Source organism: Chinchilla lanigera, unplaced genomic scaffold (assembly GCF_000276665.1).
Source record: "Chinchilla lanigera isolate Chin_1 unplaced genomic scaffold, ChiLan1.0 scaffold00009, whole genome shotgun sequence".
NCBI classification, from domain to species: domain Eukaryota; kingdom Metazoa; phylum Chordata; class Mammalia; order Rodentia; family Chinchillidae; genus Chinchilla; species Chinchilla lanigera.
Genome location: NW_004955410.1, coordinates 26,958,480 through 26,968,640, shown reverse-complemented (window position 1 = coordinate 26,968,640; position 10,161 = coordinate 26,958,480). Strand labels below are relative to the sequence as shown.

General features: G+C 40.8%; 1 protein-coding gene across 1 annotated transcript in view; it reads left to right on the top strand.

Moving 5' to 3' along the window:
* The window catches only part of Osbpl3 (oxysterol binding protein-like 3), a gene marked incomplete in the record, with an annotated part of 164,511 nt that overhangs the window by 345 nt on the left and 154,005 nt on the right, over window positions 1-10,161 (top strand).

Below are 10,161 nucleotides of genomic sequence, written 5' to 3'. Positions count from 1 at the left end.
GCCCGCGCAGAGGGGCTGGGGCGCGGGGACCCCGGCGGCGACGGGCTCGAAGGGCTGCGGTTTTGGGGGGCGCCGCCGTCCTTGTCGTCCGAGGAAGAGCAGGGCGCGGGGCAGCGCCGAGCCGGGGAGCTCGCCCTGGCTGCGGGTTCCAGCCGCGGGAGGAAGGACCGGCTGCTGCCGCCCGGTGCTGTGTCCCTCGAGGGGACAGCCTGTCCCGGGTGGAAGGCGAGCAGCAGCCCGGCTCAGGGGCTTGGGCGCGGGCGCCAGGATGCGGTGCTGCGGAGCGGTCCCAGTGAGCCGCGAGAGCCGCGAGCGCCGCGCCGCGCCGGGCCGGACTCGCAGGAAACCCGCTTCCTCGGGCCAGGCGGGCGGCTTCACCACATCCGCGGGTGGGGCGCGGCCGGGGACCCCAGCGACGCTCGGCTTTGCCGGCGCGCGCCTGCCCAACCACCCGGCCTGCTCGCTCCGGAGTGCCTGGGCTGGGGGCCGACGGCGCCCGCCCCCTCGGGGTTCCCGGGGAGCGTTTGCAGCTTCAGCAGCCGCTGATGGCCCTGTCCCACGTCATCCCCATACTTCTTAAAATAGGGCGTGCCGCCCTGACTTGCTACTGAAAGGGGTGTTGAAGTTGTGGGTTTCGACGGGCCTGGAAACTGCCTTGAGGCGCTGGAGTTCCCGGGCGCTGGGGTTTTGATTACTGGGATGGAGACATTTAGAAATATCTTACTCTAACCTATGACTGCAAGACAGATACTTCCACAAACCGGTAAAGGCATAGTTCTGGCTTCTCCCCTCAAGTGTCATAGAAGGTAGGGTCTCCTTCGGACCAGTCAGGCAGGCCAACTGCGCACCACAGTTTGCTGCTTGTCATAGCGCTTCTTTCTCCCTCAAATCATCTCGGTTTATTCACTGGCTGCGTTCCCCTTCTAACATGTAAATTCCAGGTGACCAACGACCTGTTTGGTCTTGCTCGTCTCTTAAAAGATTTTCAAAGTACTGACACACAGTAGGTTTGCAATACACATTCATGGAATGAGTAAATGAAAACTGTAAATTTGAAGAATGGTGATTTTGTAGCTGGTTTTGATTTTCATCTTTATCTTTTTTTGTTTTTTAGATCGAGAAGATTAACAAACAGTAATAACTACCACTGATGAGCACTTACTAGCCACCAAGATGTGTGCTAGGAGCTTTGTATAGGTTACCTCGTTAAACATTACAGTAGTCTTTTTAGCTAGGTATTTTTAACCAGATGGGAGATTAGGGCTCCCCAGGTTAACCAGTTTTCTCAAGGTTATTCTGCTAGGTTTAGGATTCCAGCCCATTTTCTATTGGTTGTGCTGGGCTGCTTCCAAGAAACTAAAATGTGGTTTCCACCATTACAGCCAGTAGACATTTAGCTTTATTTGTAACAGGCTCTTGTTCAGCTAAAAGGTTCGTTGTTTTATTATTGAGTTACATTTTCAGTAATAGCTAACAGTTCTGTTGCAGACCAGGTTCTAGCCGGCTGCCATAGGCTATATTATCACATAATCTTTACCATCTTGATAAACAGTGGTGTTATGATATTATCTTTATTTCTCAGGTGGAGAAATTAATGCAGGGTTCAGGAATTTGCCCAGGGTCAATTGTAAATTGCTGAGCTAGATTTTATTAGTCTTTCTGACTCTACACTCTAATGTCTCTTACCCCAATATTTAATTAGATGTTAACTCATAATGGTAGACCCCAGTGATACAATGTATTAAAACTGTCTGAGGATGGGCTGTAAACTTTCTGATGCCATTATCAAATGTCTGGGTGTTCTGGTTTCTGAATCGTTGAAACTTACTACCATTGATTTTTGTGGTTGAGTTTATGGTTTGTGGGTCTGGTAGATTGGAGGCTTTTAATAAGGGAGGAAGGAAATCTTCACTTCATCTAAATCTAAAAAAAGATCAGATTGGTTTTACCCACTGTGGTAAATGAACTTTGAACAATGCTGCTTTATACCTGCTAAGAAAAGGGCTGGAAAACCAGTCCCTGTGTTCCCATATGTAGAAACCATTAATTCTGAAAGCTGCTGCACCAAACTTTCTGTGAAGTGATGACATTTCAAGTCTTTCTCCACCTGAACTGAGGGTGTGAAGTTCAGAAAGAGTGGCAGAGTTACTTGCCTGAAGGACTAATAGCAAAAGAGCGGTTGGGGAAGTAACTAGAGATCCTTTTTTTTCTTCTACTGCATTCCAGTTTAGCAGGTAGTACAGTGTTTTTCCCTGCTTGAGGATTTGGATAATACACAGTTTTATTTCTAATGTGCTTCTTTACAGTACTGCATTTTAATTGTCCTTTTTCACTTTAGGAGTGCTCCAGGGAGGGTTGGAGTAGGATGCCCATAGAAATGAGGGAGTATGGGACACTAGGGAAGCTGGAAGCTATTAAGTTGAAAAAGCCTTTCATGAATAATTGAGAGTTGTTTATGGTTTCCTGCAAGTTCCTCTCCTATCTAAATCTCGTTATGCATCAGCTTTTTGGCCCTCTCCTCCGGCAACTTCTTTCATGACTTTTGGTTGTCACTGTTGAGACAGTGCTCTTGTCTCAGTGTCTTTCACAGGGATAAGGATCCTGTAACCCCCACAACAGATTAGTTAAACCATGGATGGTCAGGCAAATTCTTTTTTTTTTTTTTTTTTGGTTTTTCTCCGGTACCGGGAACCGAACTCACGACCTTGCGCTTGCCAGGCAGGCGCTTTTGCCGCTGAGCTAAATCCCCAGCCCCAGGTCAGGCAAATTCTTAACGTACTCTCAGTATATTGCTAAAATTCTTGGGTGGTTTATGTAGGTAGTAACACAAATATTAGTAGCAGTTTTTGTGTGCTGGGTGCTCTTGTAAGTGCTGTACATGTACTATTGCATTCAGTCTTGAGAGCAGCATCGAGGTGCTATTTTTATATCTTCAATCTCCATAAGAGGCTCAGAAAAGTTAAGTTCAAGTCCACTTTGCAACTCTAGTAGATATAGCTAACACTCAACTCTCATCCTTTTTTTCCTGCTTATTTAACTATAGACTCCATAGCCCAAAGTACGGATTCAGCGGCCTGAGCTCAGCCTTGACCTTCACCCCGTCATTCCCCAACCCCGTGTGCTTGTAGTCTGTATTTCATTCATCAACAGAGCATTTTGCCTTTGTCCATGCGCTCCTGTTGCCTGGAAGGCTTTCTCAGTGCCTCTTGAGTGAAAACCTAAATCTTTTAAGGCTGAGCTCATAAGCTACGTGTACCAGCACGACCTCTCTGAACCTAAACTCTCAGGGCATCTTAAAAAACACGAATGACTCTCCAGTCCATTTTTGAGCACTGAGTGTGTTGTTGGTTTCTTTCTTTCCTCATCACTTTGTGCCTTTTATTGCCCCACCTTCCTCCCATCATCCCATTGCCTTCTGTCCTCTTTATTTATTCACATGTATTACCCTTTCCTCGGTTTGAAATGTCTTGAAGGCAGGGCGAGTGTATATTCCTCATGTTTCTGTCCCTCCCATCACTAAGCCTGGTATATTCTCCACAGCAAAGGCTCGATTAAAAAAAGTATATTTAACAATCATATTTGATTACATTCTGTTAAGTAGTTGGAATGTGACTTTTTGGAACCACATCTAGTTTTGGATCCATAATACTTTAATATCTTCATCAACTTAAGAGGAAGCAATAAAATCTTTTAAATCCATGGAAAGAAGCTATTTTGGTTGCTTAACCTCTGTACTGTAAGAATACTGTGAAAGACTCCAGATTATTTATTATATATAATTATCATTATATATAATATTATATATAACTTTGTACATATGATATGTACTATATGTATGGCTATGTTAATGCTGTTATTATTGAAAATATTTTAAAATTGTGAAATTCAAGCTAAATTTTTGTGGATTTTTATTGATCAGTGAATATTTTACATTTTTAACTGGATTTATGTGATCTTTGTGAATCAACTTGGGTTTTTCTGTCTAGCCTTGTAGCTCGCCAGTCATCATTTGCTGTTGGTTTTTTTCAGTCTTCTGAACTAACCGCAGTACCCTACCCCTGGGGGGCCGTGGGACTTAGCCTCCTAGTTTTTGCCTGTTTGATAATCTTTTCCCCTTTGTTCGTATCTTCCTGGCTCATTCTCCCTGATGCATCACATTTTAGCATGGATACAACTTGTAAGATGCGTTAATCTGCCTCCTCCAAGTTGAAGCTGGCGAATACTCAACTTTGTTCTGTGCCTACCCACTTCATGCTGTTGTATAGCTGTTAGTTATTTGTCTTAATCTTGCCCTAAACCACTGTTTCTCCATTGGTTTACAGTAGAATTGCATAGGGCCAACCCAGGCCACACTTCCAGTGTTACTGGATCACATAAGTAACTTGATGTGAAGAGGGTTGGTGACTGGAATTTTTTAAAAAGGAGTTTTCTCATTCCATATTATAACTGGGTAGTATTCCCTTGTGTAAATGTAGCATACTTAAGTCAGCTACTTCTTCTAATATCAGCTGTGTTGAGATATAATTCATATATCATACAGTTCACCCATTTAAAATACATAGTGTAGTGGCTTTTAGCATATTCACAGCGGTGCAACCATCATAATAATTAATTCTAGAACATTTTATCACCCTACCTTAAGGTCATACAATATATGGCCTGTGTGTCTGGCTTTTTGCACCTAGCAGGTTGTTTTCAAGGTTCATCCTTGTTGTAGCAGGAACCAGTATTTCATTCTTTTTTATTGCTTTATGATCCTCTAGTGTATGTATATGCCATGTTGCACTTATCCATCTGTCAGTTGGTGAAACTGGTATTAGTTTTTAAAGCTTTCCTGACTGATCCTGATGCACAGTCAGAATCAAGTTGGAAGTTTCTTTGAGTCTGGTTCACTGAGTGTCTTGGGGCTAGAACAGTTGCTGACATAAGATGGATGTGTAATAAACATCTGAATATATAAAATGTTTTACTGAGAATATGACTCCTACTATGTTTGCGGGGGTCATCAAAATTTTTTTTCTTTTGCCAGGGATCAAACCCAGGGCCTTGGGCAAACAAAGCAAGTGCTGTATCATTATGCCACATCCTCAGTTGTAAATCTTGTCATTAAAGAGAAGTTGATTACTTAGATCCCAAATTGAATGCATCAACTCTCAAAAAAAGACAATTAAGGAAATCCGAATGTGTGTGAAATGCTATGATATTTAGGATTTGCTTCAAAATAATCGGAGGGTGGGGAAGAAGTTTAGAGGAAACTAGCTTGTCTGTGAGTCGATGATTACTGAAGCTGGCTGATGTGTTACTGGGGATTTAATGCTATTCTTTGTCCCCTGGGCAGCCACTGGCTACATGTGGTTACTGAGCACTGGAAGTGAGGACAATCCTTACAGACATGTAGTATAAAGATAAAATGCGCATTGAATTTTGAAGATGATATGAAAAAGTTTGTAAACATATTTCAATACAGTTTTATTGGTTACATGTTAAATGAAATTATTTTGGTTTTATTATAGTTATATGGAATCCTAACTAATTTCATCTGTTTCCTTTTACTCTTTTTAATTGACTACTTAAAAATTAATGTTCCATATTTAGCTTTAACACATTTCTGTCCAATGGTGCTGCTCTGTGTCATCAGATGTGAATTTTTTACAAAAGTCTAGAATAAAATCTTTTTTCTTTTTGGAAAGGAGTCCTGTTTTATGAGGAGACAGGAGATACTAATTTGTTTAAAGATGCTTCTTTGCAGAAGCTAATAGCAGTCAGATTGTGGCCTTTCATTCTCATTCCTGGGCTTATTTCATCTATGTGAAAACTTAAGACTTTTGAAAAAAATATAATAAATGAAACAACAGCATGAGAGATAGAAGAATTGTTCTCTTGGTTATTTATCTGATTTTTTTATTTTGAAGTTGATGAAATATTCCCTTCATCTTGGAGAAATATAGAAAACTGAGTGGTAATGCATTGCTCTTACTTACATCCTATACTTTGGAAATTGAATTTTCGCTGGAGTTGTTTTATGACTGCCTCTACCTAAACCATTTGTTGTTGAAGAGCCAGAAGGTGATTGTTTGTAGACTCTCCAAGTTCTCTTAAATATGAGTGGAATATGATTTTTAAATAATAATAGTGTGTGAATTTAAAGCTGAGAAGCAAATTGCTTTCATATAAAATTTCTTTAGTTGAAAATACTGTCATCAGCTACACATCTGTGTTTACTTACGAAGTAGTAAGAAGGAGTAGTAAACCCAGTTCTTTGAAGGGATGTGGGCCGGAACTATGCTCAAGTGATTCTGTGTCAGATTCTGACACTGAGTGGACTTGAATTGAAAAGTAGCCTGAATGTAAAGCAGAACAGAATGAGGAGCCCCATGAGGGACCAGCAGAGGATCACAGATTGTTAGTACCAATAATGTGTTGTTTTTCTTACTCTCCGTGGTTCAAATTCTGATACCTGTTTTTTAAATGTTGTGTGGCTCGAACTCTTTATATAACATTTCTCCACTTACATATTAAAAGGTAATAGAAATAAGGATTCCCACTCTTATTTCCTGTGTTGATATCAAATACTGTAATATTCACAAGAAATTTAAAATTCCAGTTTAAGTCTTCTAGAGCAAGTATTCCCTCCAGAAATCATTAGTAGTGAGTGGGTAGCAATCTGAAATGCTGAGGCAAAAGCTAAGATACACACACACACACACACACACACTTTTAAAAATCTCACAAATATGATTTAACTTGATGTAAATTCTTCCCTAGAATTAGTGCACATACTAAGATTTTTGTTGATTCATTTCACAAATATTTGTTGATCATGTGCTGAGTGCCTGGCATAAGGGGAGGTGGTGATGAGCTAGACAAGTAGAAGCTTTCTTCAAGGACTTTATAGGCTAGAAGAGGATGATGTAGATGTTAAACAGAAAATTCATTAATTGTAATGGTAATGTGGGGCTCAAAGGAATGAGTCTGGGTTTTAATTGGGACCCTAGGGAGAAAAGTTCCATATTTCTGTAGGTCAGGATTCAGGCTGTAAGGATTTGAAAATGGAAAAGAGAATGGGGAATCCTCCTGGGAGACGAGATGAGCGAAGTCCTGCCCTTTTGTGTTTTTCTGCTGCTTGCAGGAGGCCATGTAGAACAGGGAGGAGGAGGTTTTGGTGCCTCTTCTAAAGGTTAGAATTTCTCTTTATGATGCTGCACACAGGTTTATTTGCTAATAAGGATTGAATCCAAAGTTGAATTTTTTCCACCTTTGTAACAGAATCTGAATGAGATCTAACAGCCTGTCCTCTAGAACAGCACTGAAAGTAGCTTAAAATAATTTGCTGGCTCTAATTCTAATGTAGCTAGTCTGGCATCTGAGATTAAGTGAGTATTTTGAAGTCCTAAAGGAATATAGAGGCAGTCCACTTTGGTCTTTCTCATAGCTTCAGAGCTTTTTGAAACTAATGTTTGAAAGAGAAGCAACTCAGATTTATAAAAGCAACTCAGATTTACTCTCTTTGGAGCTTGTTGGAGTCCTTAGATATTAAAGGTGATAATGATAATATACAGACCAATAATAATAATAATAATTAATAATAATAATAATAATACCAATGGCATCCAGTAACTGCCGAGAACTTAGCAGATGTGAGGCTCAGTGCCTTACTGAGACTACCTCATTGGATCTTCTCATAATATGCGGTGGTTGTTATCGTTCCCGGTTACCAGTGATAGAACAGAAGGTGGGAACATTGTTTTTGATTCTCCAGCACCCATTTACCATTCCTGATTTCCACTTGAGAAACCACTTCTTGCCTTTAGATCCGGTCTGCTGGAATCAGAACAGGAGTCCTCTGGTTCTCAGCCTTGTGCAGCCTTGTGTCAGCCGCTTCCTCCTGGCCTCTGCTCCAAAGCCAAAGGTCATGGAGATTCCACTGTATGTGTCCTGACCAAGTCATTTATGACTGTACAGTGGAGTGATCTGGCTGTCAGTCTGTGGAGCTGTGTCAGGGCCTGCCTTCCTTTTGGTTCCTTGAACTGATATTTCTTTCTAGTACATTTTCCTTAGTTTTATTTGCCAGATTGGTTTCTGTTGGTTCCATCCAAAGAAGCCCAACACAGGCTCATGGAGGGTTGAGTAGTTTAAGTGTGGTTACAAAGAGAATAAATAGCAGAGTGCAGGTATATTTATGTCATTCTGCCTCCTGCCAGGCTCTTGCCCACAGAACTCCTGCATGTGGTGGACAGGATTTGACTGGTGAGGGGTAGTACCCAAGGATCAGAGGGTAGATCCAATACCAGTGGCACCTCTGCCTGGGATTTGAGCTACTGCCTCTTTGAGCTGGACTGCATAGACAAAATGAAATCTACACCTAAATGACACCTAGCTTGGGTTGAGAATGTAGCTCCGTAATACAGCACTTACCTAGCATGTAGGAAGCCCTAGTTTCAATTGCTAGTACTGAAAACAAATAATAAGTAAATAGCAACTAATCTTGTCTCATGACAAGATTTCTTCTTCCATGACATTTCTGTACATGCTGACTCAAATTTTCTATAGGTTTTCAATCTGAGGTTTGAGATATGTCTGAAGTAGTGGTTTCAGTGTGTGATTCTAGGAGATACACCAGCATCACCTGGGAACTTACTAACAGTGCACGTGTTTGGGCTGCACCTCAGACTTTTCAGTAGTTTGTTTTTATAAGTCCTTCTGGTGATGCTCATGCTCTTTAGAGTTTGAAACCTAGGCATTGTCATATTATTAAAAAGAATTTATTTAGAAAAAGAATTTATTATCTATGAATTGTTCCCTAGAAACTGGGTGCTGGCAAGAGGTAGTCTCAGTCCTTCCCCTCAAAGAACATCTAGTCCAGTCTGCGAGAAACATAAAGACACAATAGTAAGGCACAAGGGGCTGGGGATTTAGCTTAGCAGCACAGTGCCTGCCTGGCAAGCGCAAGGTTGAGAGTTCGATTCCCGGTACCAGAAAAAAAACAAACAAAAAAAGTAAGGCACAAAGAGGGGTGTGGGTACACATGCGTGTGTGTGTGTGTGTGTGTGTGTGTGTGTGAACAATTACTTTGAAGATAACAATATGCAACATAATAACCATTGTTAATTTCCTATCATCTTGTTTTGAAATTCTATATTGTTTTTATTTTTTAAAATTCTCTTTAAAACAAGGTACAGAAGGAGTTCAGAAGGAGCAGTGGAGATGCTCTTGCTGAGAAGTTGATGTTTCAGCCAACTTGTAAAGGGCACAGGGGACGGAGATGAGAGAAAGAGTGGAGGACTTGGCAGAAAGGATATTCTAGGTTAAGCCAAAGATAACATGTTAAGGATTAGTGGACCCTCTAGTTTGATGAAGGAAAGGACTATTTGGATGGAAATAGTGACAAGATATATAGAAAGATAGAGGTAGGTTTGGGCCCAACTAAATCCCGTAGTACAAGTCTAAATTATTCTGTATGCACTGAACAAAAAAGTGACAGTGGGAGCTGTCTCAGAGGAGTATCTTGTGGTGGTAGAGAAAGCAAGAAGCTGAGACTGCAGGCACAAGGTCATGAGGTGTGAGTGAGGATGGTTCCAGTGGGAAGAAAGACATCAAAGAAGAAAGACATCACAACAGCGAAGAGTTAGATGATAGCACTAGGAATGGAGGCTGGAAGTTGGCCTGAGAGAAAGGAAAATGAGAAATAATAAATGATGTTGGTACAGTCAGGCAAAAAGCAAAGTCACTCTGTCTACCAAAATAATTCCACATGGATCAAAAGTTTAACATTTAAACAACTAAGGAAATAAGATAGACTACCACTTTAATAATAATGGAAGTGGAAAATCCTTTCTAGGTGAGACATAAAATGCAGAAGCTATAAAACAAAAAAAGAAAAATTTCTTTGAATGTAGAAATTTCTCAGGGCCATTTTTTTTAGCTATTTCAAAAGGTAATCTAAAATTTTGGAATACAATTACAATTAATTTCATAAAGATCTTTATCAACATATAAAACATTCCAACAAATTAATAAGAGAAACTCTTAAACCTGTTAAAACTTTAGCAAAAAAAGAAATGCAAATTAAAACTTCAGTAAAATGCTATTTTTCATCTATCAGATTGGCACATGGGGGCTGGGGATTTAGCTCAGCGGCAAAAGCGCCTGCCTGGCAAGCGC